This window comes from Saccostrea echinata, unplaced genomic scaffold (genome assembly GCF_033153115.1).
Source record: "Saccostrea echinata isolate AGI-Se365-2 ecotype Australia unplaced genomic scaffold, CSIRO_AGI_Sech_v1 ptg000054l, whole genome shotgun sequence".
Taxonomy (NCBI): domain Eukaryota; kingdom Metazoa; phylum Mollusca; class Bivalvia; order Ostreida; family Ostreidae; genus Saccostrea; species Saccostrea echinata.
This window is the reverse complement of record NW_026889803.1, coordinates 55,366,847-55,377,777: the sequence shown is the minus strand read 5'-3', so window position 1 is coordinate 55,377,777 and position 10,931 is coordinate 55,366,847. Positions and strand designations below refer to the sequence as shown.

The 10,931-nt window shown below is 35.0% G+C and overlaps 1 long non-coding RNA gene across 2 annotated transcripts; it reads right to left on the bottom strand.

Moving 5' to 3' along the window:
• Positions 1-218: 218 nt before the first annotated feature.
• LOC133205512 (uncharacterized) lies at positions 219-7,930 on the bottom strand. Of its 2 annotated transcripts, XR_009723620.1 has the most exons (4): positions 7,835-7,911; positions 7,661-7,727; positions 1,299-2,199; positions 219-354 (listed from the first exon to the last, which is right to left on the bottom strand). It is a non-coding gene; the product is annotated as an uncharacterized LOC133205512 (long non-coding RNA). The 2 variants fall into 2 exon arrangements; XR_009723621.1 differs by lacking the exon at positions 1,299-2,199 and having other exon boundaries at positions 7,849-7,930.
• Between the last annotated feature and the right edge of the window lie 3,001 nt (positions 7,931-10,931).

Genomic DNA, 10,931 nt, shown 5'->3' with positions numbered 1-10,931 from the left:
CGGGACCTCGGTTTATACGGTCTCATCCGAAGGACCGGTCTCCACGTCCCACAGTGGAATTCGAACCCGCGACGTAAGGATGAACTCCTTACTCCGCGACTCTAGAGCAGACGCTCTAACCACTGCGCCACGCGGGCGACGGTTGTGGAGGTGATGAAAGTACTAGAGATATTTGTGATGAACGGTCATGCTGACATTCATGTGAGGTGACTGAACAGTGCATTTCTCAGATATTTATTAATTCTAAAAGAAATCTTTCATGACCAGCAGTCGTTTTTCACTATATTTTGTAAGGCTTTTTAAAATTTCTCTTCGGGTTCATATTTTCAACAGCATCGGATGCATCAGAGGTGCCTATAAAGGAAAAGTAAAAATGTTGTAATAGAGGCTACATGAAATGTTCAGCTATACCAGGACGTAGTGAAAGCAGTAATGCATCTTCCAATAGAAATAAGCGCTCCACGATCGGACATGAATTTGCAACAGCTGAAAACCAGTCGCTGATTAAAAAGCCAGATCATTAACTAGATCATTACAGATCAAACATTATATGTTACAATTGTGTGCTGATGATAGCAATTGTTGCACCTAAAAACCAATTAGTGATTAAAATACTTCATGGTATCATCATTCGAAGGGATTGTACAGACAAGTTTAACCTTGTCCCATTTTTATCCTCACGCTGTTCCCCCTCTTTCTATCTCTCTCTCTCTCTCTCTCTCTCTCTCCCCTCGGATTTTGATTTACAAAAGAGCATAAATTTTGAGGTATCAAAACAAAGAGAGTATAAACGACGTTTGAAAATCCGCCTGAACAAACGTAGGATCTTTCACTGGCCCTTTCCCTTGCCCTCTAACTTTGTATCAAACTAGACAGATAATCAGGCTTTTTGACACCATACCTGCTTCCAAAATAAATGGAACTCGTAATTTTCATATGATTGATCTTCTACAAATTTACTTTGTTTAAAATCATTCTGATTCTACATATACAAGCACTCTGAAATTGATATCAAAAAGATGCCGGAGTTCCTCATCTTAAATATCTGTGTAGTCTTTGGAGACCAGGTCTTCCAACAATCTGTTGGAATTTCTATGGAAGTAATTGTGCTCCTTATTAGCCGATTTTTATGAACAGAATTTCTACACGAAAAGAAGAAATCTCTTGCTTTTGTTTCAACTCAACACTTACAGTGACGTGCCAAAAATGATGCAACTTTTCCCTGAAGTAATTGTTTCTAGGTAATCTTTATTGTCTTTTCAAACAATCATAAATCAAAAACTATAAAAGACACTTACTTGAAATTTTCAGTATTTAGTGATGTGACCTTTAGCAGAAATTACAGCAAGTAATCTTCTTGGAATTGTGTGATATACGTTTCTGATGTTAGGGACAGTAAGAGAAAACCAACTTCAGTGGTCAAATTATATTTGGATTTAATTGCTGTCAATGATTTTTGAAAGTGAATTTTTAGAATTAGCCAGATATTTTCTATGATGCTGAGGTCTGGTGACTGTGACAGCCAGTCAAAACCATTTAAATCATTTTCAAGTTTCCAGGCTGTTGTCAATTGTGAGGCATGACAGGGAGCATTGTCATCCTTGAATACAAATGATGAATTTCCAAAATGTTTTGCAATAACTGGCCATAAATGTTCATCAAGAGTTTGTATAATTCTCAACGTTCATATTTCCAGTTACTGGAACTGATGTACCTACTCCTGAATATGTTATATATCCCCAAAACATACAAATAATCTTTACACTGCGGCCATGTAAACCTACACATTCTTGACGATACGCTTCATCCTGAGTTCTCCATACACACAGACACGATTTTCATTTGATATCACTATTTGAGTTTCAATTGATAATCACTTTTCTCCAAATATCATCAACTTCACGATTTTTCATATATTTACACCATTTAACATGGCGTTTTCAGTTGACTTCTGACACAGTGAGGGTCTTCTTTACTCTGTGCCTGTGAATTCCACGATGGTGGAGTTTTCTCTGAATAGTCAATTTATCAGAAGCATGTTGGTTAAAATCATCCACAGTTTCACTCAAAGTCTGTCTTCTATTCCTCTTCACTGTCCAAATCAAAATTCTGTCACCCCTCTCATCAATCAGACTCTTCCTACTTCGATTGGATCTCTTTTCCATTCTTTCCCCATTATTTTTATATATCTTCACAAGCCTAAAAATCGTAGATTTATTCACAGAAAATAAATCACTTTTTCACCAAATAGATACAAATCTATAGTTTCTTTGCTCCTCTGACATTTCTTGGCGTCTGCTCTCTATTGTTTATAATGAAAACACTACTGGATTAAAACAATGACATGCATAGAGATAACGAACAGTATTCAAGCTCAAAAGTCCATTAAACAATACAAATTATGGATCAGAACAAACACAGACCTCTAAAACATCAGAGGTGGGATCAGGTGCCATGGAGGAGTGAGCATCCCCTGCCGACCGGTCACATCAAGCCGTGTGCTCCTTGTCGTGATCGGGAAATAACGGAAAAATCCGTCGACAGTAAATAATGGCCTAACAATTAGTATAAAAAACGTCAGTCAGCATTTGACTCAATGATAAATTGTATTTGCTGACAAGATCATTGTATCGACCATAGAACTTACGAAATGACGACTTTAAAAGAGACTGGTAATATTCTTGTTTCATCGACGTGTTTGTCAATAACTTACCTCGTTTTAGAAATTGTTCATAAGTAGAGCATGTTCTTGTGTATCGAATCAACTGAGAGCTATAAACCTCGTATGCAGGTGATCAAGAGATATATAGTGCTGCATAAGTAAGGGAGTTGACGATGGAAATGTTAAAGTCATCACGTTTATCATAATGATTGATTGTATATTGTTTTACGTCCCATTCGAGAATTTTTCACTCATATAGAGACGTCACCATATACCGGTGAAGGGCTTCAAATTTTGACCTTTACTCGGCACTCAGGGCCATTGAGCAGTGAGGGATCTTTATCGTGCCAACGCCTGCCGTGACACGGGGCCTCGGTTTTTAAGGTCTCATCCGAAGGACCCGCAACTTTCACTTCAAAGTGCCGAGCGCATGGCGAAGGAACAGTTGCTGCCTATTTTTATCGACTTATGTCTGTCGCGGCCGAGATTCGAACTCACGACCTCCCGATCACGGAGCGAGCGCTCTACCGACTGAGCTACCGTGAACGGTACACGTTTATCATAAAGCTTGGTTGTTAGATTACCATTAACGTCTTTTTCTAGTAAAATATCCAAATATGAAACAGGTGTGTCAGACTCTGTAGTATCTTTATCTCAAGCTAACTGGGATATATCGTATCGACATAAGAATGAAAATAAGCATTGTTAATTGACAATACGTCGTCGATATATCTAAATGTCGAGTTGAAGGCCACAACAAGTGTTTTCTCCTTTTCACGTATAAGATTTTGAACAAATTCTGCTTCATATGAATACAAAAGTAGGTCTGCTAATAACGGGGCGCAATTGGTACCCATGGAAATTCCAATAGGTTATTGGAAGATCTGTTCTCCATAAACCACAAAGATATTGTCAATCAGAAACTCAAGCATCTTTTTAATATCAACTTCAGAGTACTTGTGTGTACGATCAGAATGTTTTATTAACAAAATAATTTTGTATATTGTATTTTGTAAATTGTATATTGTTTGACATGTTTCATACCATTTGTTAGGTCATACAAAATTTGACTACTGAGTACTCCGTCTACCTGATCAATACATAGGACTCACGGCAGGTATGGCCGGTTGTCAGGGGATGCTTACTCCTCCTAGGCACCTGATCCTACCTATGGTGTTTCCAGAGGCCGATTTCTTTGTCTACAACACCCATACGTTTTGTCTACTGTATTTGTGAGACTAATCACTGATCGTTATCGTCATCTTTCTCTTCAGCAAATATTTCTTATTTTAAGTAGTCAGAAACCTTACAAGAATCCAAGAAGTGGTCAACTGAATTTAAAATCCAGTGGTGACTTCATTTTTATCGAAACAGTAGTGTAGGAAAATATCAAGTTTTGTTTTTCAAGTTTTTAACGGTTTAATGAAGATCTATAGTTGTCTTACCAACTACCCACTAACGAAAAACTTCCCTGCAGGAAGACCAACTCTACTTCTATTTGTCAGACTTCCCCCATAGCAGGTCTTCCCCCATCATTTAATCTTGCTTTGACTCGTACTAGAATCACTCTATGAAGATATTTTTTTCAGTTATCACAGTTACCAAACCTCTACAAGGGTGCACAAATTACCCGGGGGGGGGGGGGGGGGGGGTTCGCTCTACAACACCGGAATGTGGTAGCGTCTAATTATGAGTGAAAAATCCTCGAAGGGACATCAAACAAACAAACAAAAACAAATCAATAGTATGTAAAATATCACATAGTTGGAAGATATAATTTCATCCACTTGCAGTAATAAAACCTTGGTAGAGTAAAGATGCTGTTGATTTTTGCCATGAATATTATCGGGGTTTGTAGTGTTTGTCTTCCAATTGTCTGTCCGTCACGCTATGCATTTAGCCTAGTTTCAAAGAAACTGCTGAAGATTTTTATCAAAATTCATACATTGATGCATATTTTGGAAATCTATTCGACTGTACATTTCTTTGTGACTTTGATCTTCCCTTTCACCTTGACCTCGGTATGTTATTAACGTTAAGGCCATCTTTAAAAAATTGTTTGTTTGCCCTCTCCAGACCGACAGACTAAAAATGGCCTAACTCAAACTTTTTTTAACCTCCTGGAAACGATATCATTTTTCCTTTTTATTCCTGGATTTTCTCCTTCCGTCAATATATATGTTAAGAAAAAAAATTTCCAATCTACCTACCGACCCAATTTTTTTACCCTTGGTCAGGAAAGGGTAATCAAACATTATTTTAAAAATGGCCTAAGCGTTACAAAAGTGTTCAAGATATTTTAATTAAAGACTGATACAAAAATTGATGAGGGATATTCAGCTGCAGGAATTTTTTTTTTACCTTGATCTTACCTATGATCTTTCTTCGCTATTCGTCATTTTGCATTTATATATAGCCCAGTTTCAAAGAAACTGCTCATGATATTTGATCAAAATTCATACACTGATGCAAATTTGTAAGAATTAATCGACTATATTTTTTATCTTGGTCTTCCTTATGTCATTTACTTCACTATTCGTCATTCTGCGTTCAACTCGGTTTTAAAGAAACTGTTTCAAGATATTATAATCAAATTCACACATTGGTACATATTGGCGAGATAATTTCCGATTTTGACCTTTCATTTAACTTTGACATCAATTTTCCTTATTTTGTGTTTAGCCTAACACCCTTGCTCATTATACACATGCATTTAGTTTATCTGCTAAATACCAAAGAGTAGAAAAGATTTTCAAAGAATTAATGTATCTTAACAATATGATTAATAAAGCCCCTCCCTATCTTCAGAACCCATGACCCATGAATTTTACACTTTGGAAGACGCACCCTTGCTCATAACAACAATGCCCTTAGTTTGTATGCTAAATACCAAGAAGCAGAGAAGAAGATTTTCAAAGAGTTCATGCATTTTCACTACATGATCAATAAAACACTGACTTAACTTCAGAACCCCTGATCAAAGGGGGAGGAATTCACAATTTTGGAAGAGACACCCTCGCTCATTATATTTGTGCACTTAGTTTGTCTGCTCAGGGAAAGAGAATTTTTTTTGGGATCTCTTAATTTTCCCTATATGATCAATAGAGCCCCTTACAAACACCATGGTCCCTGACCCTGGGGCCATGAATTTTACTATTTTGGTACAGGGCTCAATTCTCTTTACAATCATTCTAACAATTCGACTCCTTAATGTCCAGGAGAAAAGAAGATTATTAAAAACATAATTAATTTTAGTTAAATTATTGAATTTTAGCCTCACTCCTTGGGCCCAGGGGGAAACGGACCATGAAATTCATTTTTTTTTTTTGTTATTTTTCACCCATAGATGCTATATAGTTGAAATTGGTTCCGCAGAGAAGAATCTGAAAATGTTCAAATGCTTAGGCACAACGGACAATGACTGACAAACAATAGGTCAGCTGAGTAAATCAGGTGACCTAAAATGAGGAGACAACAAGGAAGTCCAGAACAGAAGACGTGGTGTAACGCCCCATCTTAAAAGCACAAATAGGTTTTCCCTCTTAGATCCACTTCTCTCTCTCTCTCTTTATATATATTAATGTGTGTTTTGAATATAAGAATAAAAGAAAAAATAATTTATAGAAAAAAGCATTCAGGTAATGTATATACATAGTCAAATAATTCTCTTTTTATTCCATGATATATATTCTCTTTTTGAGTACAAAAAAACACTTACATATCTACGCATAATTTCAAGAAGCATGGATAACACTCAAATGCTAAGGAAACTCATATAGTAAGAATTTTACGATTGTTCCGAACTGTCCATTAGCTTGGAAACTAAACAAGTCTCACTTGATGTGATTGGTTAACTTGGCATATCCTTCCTACGTACTTTTAGCGTCTTTGTTCTCTCTGAAACAAGCTTATCTGAAAAGAACTTTGTGATCATTGCGGATATGGCCACTTAGTATATTCAATGACTGTGTTCCTTGTTTTATATTATACTTTGTAAACATGGGAGTGTAAAAAATTTCTAAGGATAATTATGCTTTATTCAAATTTGGGTTTACCATTTTCAGAAAATCTTTTTTTATTTTGGTTTTGAATGACAGATTTTTACCTAATTAATTCCAAGTCTATGATTTGGTATATATAGTGGGAAAAAATCAAATCAGTTCCATAATTAAAACATTGAACATTTTAATTTTATTAGATATAACTGTATTAGATTGTCTTAAGCAGACACATTCTGTTCAATAGTGTGTACAAAGATTCCCTGCAATCCCCAGCATGTGTGAGGAAACGTGAAAATAGCTACATGAAACAAAATGTTTTCGCTTATGCAATTTTCCATTTGATTTTGATAACAATGTTCTAGCAAAAAAGTTGGAACAAGTTTTTAAAAAACTGCACTAAACAGGAAGCGTTTCACAACAATGAGGAAATAAAACCAAGACTGCCTACGTGCTGTGTAAATGAGGTTATGGCGCAGTGAGGAGAGCAAGGGTCGCCGCCATTTTGAAGTGTTACACAAGAAGAGGTAAGAAAATTAAAACTTAAAATATCTAATAACCAAGGTCTTAGGTCCTGAAAGTAGAACAAACTACATACATGTGTAACTTTAAAGAGTTTGAGCTTCCTGGATTGTTAACACCCTTTCCTGCCCTGTAGTAATTGCTGGTCATTATATGAATCTGATAATGTCTCGGTGGACCAGGTCGTACTTATTACAGATTCCTTCATTAAAAAAATATGATGGACTACTGAAAAAATTGAATAAAACATTAGGCCAATATTTTCTCTTTCACAACTGATTTTCCCGGAAATGTCCACAACAAAAGTTTTATCACGACTAAATTGTTTTGTTGTTCAGCACTTATTTCAAAACTGAAAGTTAACATGTATATACATATCATCCGACAGCAGTTCAGCTTTTTAATTTTTCTTTAATTAGGAATTCTCTTAAAATTATTTATTGATATTTTAATTAAAGATTTATTTCATGAAACTGACCTGTTTGGTATATTTCAGTTCCCACCTCCTTCAACAAACCTTCTCCAGCAAGCTGTACGTTGAACTGCTGAAAAACGAAAGTAGGATTTTTTGCACTGGTAACGAGTGCAGTATTTACTTAGGTATTTAAGCAAGCATAATTTTAATCGCGTGACCGCTTTTTTTATTGGTTACCTTTAATAACTTACGTTCCGGATATTTCATTTGAGAAATATAGTCTGTTCCCACGTTATAAAAATATGAAGACATTTCGTCTTATCTTGAAAGTAAACATTTTACCACGTAGAATGTGTATGTGTCGACACACCACTGAGTCATGATGTATAAAGATAAAACCAGCGTCGAACCTGTGCCAAAGCTGACATTTTTAAAGGTTCACACAAAGCACGTTTTCTGTCTGCATGCTAATGTACAAAACATCTATATTTAGTCGCTTATCTACTGAACTCTCCTAGTTACCGTTCTTCACCACCTAGGGTTAAATGGCCATTCTCCCCAGTAATACGTAAGTACCTGCCTGAACAGTGAGAATTAAGACATACTTCTTTTTTATGTATATTCTCTACAAATTTTGTATTGAGTTCTAATGTCTTGTAGTTTTCTGATTTTATTCATTTATTTTATGATATAGCAAATTTGTTTCACAAGTTTATCGTATTAATCATTGATACAGAGATAAGTAACTGTTAAGAGTTGGTTTGGTTTCATCTGGGCTATGTTTCTATGAATTGGGCCTTGTCACACCTGAAATGAAACCGTGTCTCTAATTGGAACAAATAGAACAGAATTGGAACAAACAGAATTTGATACCCTCCGTCCCGAACCCTTGCCCTACCATCCCAATATGACCTTGATTGAATGTTCTTGAATCGAGAGCTTGACATTTCAAAGAAAACATTTTAAGAAACGGTTACACAGTATCGTCTTGACAAGAAAGTAACTAGTTTTCACATCTTTAGACGACTTTGACCTAGAAATTTACAACATATGACATTGAATCATATGACATTTTAAATCATGTCATGCTTACTAAGATTATAGTTTAAATTCATCCAAGCCGAGGGGTGGATTGTTTCTAACTAGTATAGACTTAAAATACTCTTATATGACCCTGAGTCAAGAATGTGCATAGTCATTAGCAACAATTAAATTTGAAACCATCTATAAGAAAGTTCTTATCGTAGCCACGAATTGAAAATCTCTTGTTGTCCAGCGATTTTGCGCTTCGAGATATGTCCTCCTGTTAAAATTAATGCAAATGACAAGAATTAAGACAAGAAAAAACTAAAGCATAAAAGTATTGGCCGATACGACAACAGAATCTCATCGCCCAGTATCCTTAATTTTGGCATGAGACATTAGTCTTAATTCGAGATTACACCTTAAGGGCATGTGATACCCTGACTAAAATCAAGGACTCCAAATTTATGGGCTGGATTTCTTTAAAATCAACGTAGAAATACAGTAATTCTTCACCCCAAAGGGTACATATTTGAAATCGGAATTGAAATCAAAATAATCACTTTTGGCAATGCTTCTTTCTACAAACAAACTTCAGTTTAAAAAATCAGTAAATTTAATACTATCTATATTTTTATTAGTAAATTAATAACTTTAACCACGTAAAAAAGTTAAATTCTTAATCAAGATTTTGTAGTAGTAGTGTCCTATAAAGTGATGAAAAAATGAAAAGATTTATAATGGGAATGATAAAAAATGGGGATTTTGAACATCATTTAAAAAAATAATTTCTTTATATTTTTAGGCATTTGATACTTGCATCATTTATATTTCTCCTAGACACCTGATCCCACTTCTGGAATTCACTGGTGTCCCTGTTTTATGCCCTCTTCACATATTTGTATTTTTATGGATCTTTTGAAATTGATCACTATTCGTCATCTCTACCTTTTACATTAAAATCAAGGAAAATATACATCAATCCATGCATCCAATGTGCCCTAAATTGCCAAGAACAAAAATAATTAAAATACCGTACATGCTTTTCTTGCTTACCGACAAATAAAAAATCTTACCTCACAGTTTTTTTTCGATATGCACTGAAGACTGGTAAAAAGTTTTTATATCAAAATGTTTGCAGATTGATCTTGCAAAGTAGGACATCCCCTTGCAACATCATTTAATTCAAAGAACACGGTGTTTCTAACACATTTAGAGGATATGGTTTTCATTATTATAACATTATAATTACCAATCTTTGACCTTGACCTATGACCTATCATTTCTAGAATTTAGCTTCTTCCCCTGCATATATCTAGATCTGTAGCATGTACTCTACTTAAAAGTCAAGTAATATTTTTGTGTACACAAGTAGTTTACAAATGCGAATCTCTCTTCGACGTCTTGACAGTGGAATAAATAGGCTTTTTACCCTGATTTTTTTTTCATAGTCTTTAAATTGACCTTTGACTTTTTTATGTGTGCTTCTTTGGTCATGTACCATCTCCTTAGCTAAATTCAAACTTTAAAGGTCAAAGGATTCAACATGGTTGTCCACAGAACTGTATCAGGACTCATAACTTTGACCTTGAATTTTGACATTAAAATAAGGCATGTTTCTATGATCTCTTATCAAACTTTTGCAAGTGTGCGATTCAATGATCATATTTGGTTTTTTCGTAGAAATCGTGTCCACAACACAGTTGAGGACGCAAAGTAACTTTAACCTTCAATTTTTAATTTTGACGTTTTCACCCTCAAATAACCTGGTTGCTTACCACCTGTTTAGCAAAATTGAGACTGAATGTCGAAGTTGTCCACAAACCTCGTTCTAACATTAACATTGACTTTTCGACTTCAAATAAATAGTATTGTGCCCTTATTCACAATTTTGAAACTGAAAGGTTTTTATTGAAACAAATTATGCTATTGAAGCAAAATGGCATAATATATCTATATGAATTTGAAATAAAAGACACCACAAAATCTGCCACATATGTTTCAAATTTTGTAGTTTTACTGTCTGTAGACAACAATGACCAACTAATAACAACTACGCTGTTGAACAAACGAGATGATTTTAAACATTCCATCGTCAACTTCCCTTATTTATGTAGTTATATTCCATATCACCTGCGTATAGTATTTCTGTCTCCCAGCTCATTACACATGTATATGAACATGCTCTGAGTACGATCAAATTTTGAAACGAGGCAGGATACTGACAAGTAAGTTGGTGTTACAGGAATTTCAACAACCTCGTTTAAAATCAGTATTTCGAAAATTCTATAGTCATTATAATGACCTTATT